We start from the raw sequence: 523 nt of genomic DNA, 5'->3' as shown, positions 1-523 counted from the left end.
CCTTTTACGACCAGTAACTTCATACCGGCTCTGCTGGGCGGGGTGGGCGGGGCGGAGCGGAGCGGGGCCGCTCGCCGTCGTGCGGAGGAGTCTGCGAACGCGAGCCTTCATGCTCTTGCTGCTGCACGCAGGAGGGTGAGGGACCGACGGGACGCGAGGCGTAGCAGCAGCTCCCCGCTGGCTGTGCACTGCGTCGGTCTGACGTCAGTCAGTCAGTCTGTCAGTCAGCAAGTCTGTCCTGTCGGTCAGTCAGTCAGCCTGTTAGTCAGTCAGCCTGTCAGTCAGTCAGCAAGTCTGGCAGTCAGCCAGCCAGTTAGTTAGTCCTGTCAGTCAGCTAGTCGGCCAGTCAGCCAGTCTGTGAGCCTGTCAATCAGTTAGTCTGTCAGTCTGTCAGTCAGTCAGCAAGTCAGTTAATCCTGTCAGTCAGTCAGCCAGTCTGTCAGTCAGCCTGTCTGTTGTCCAGTCTGTCAGTCAGTGTCAGGCCCTGTGTGCGTCGTACGTGTAGTTGCCGGGGGCGTGTACC

At 60.0% G+C, this 523-nt stretch overlaps 1 protein-coding gene across 1 annotated transcript in view; it reads left to right on the top strand.

Moving 5' to 3' along the window:
• Positions 1-523, top strand: part of LOC127749167 (uncharacterized) — a 14,983-nt gene that overhangs the window by 1,911 nt on the left and 12,549 nt on the right. The gene's annotated exons all lie outside the window — the stretch shown is intronic.

Source organism: Frankliniella occidentalis, unplaced genomic scaffold, assembly GCF_000697945.3.
Source record: "Frankliniella occidentalis isolate FOCC.00 unplaced genomic scaffold, Focc_3.1 Scaffold37, whole genome shotgun sequence".
Taxonomy (NCBI): Eukaryota; Metazoa; Arthropoda; class Insecta; order Thysanoptera; family Thripidae; genus Frankliniella; species Frankliniella occidentalis.
The sequence above is the reverse complement of the archived record's forward strand: the minus strand, read 5'-3'. Positions and strand labels throughout refer to the sequence as shown.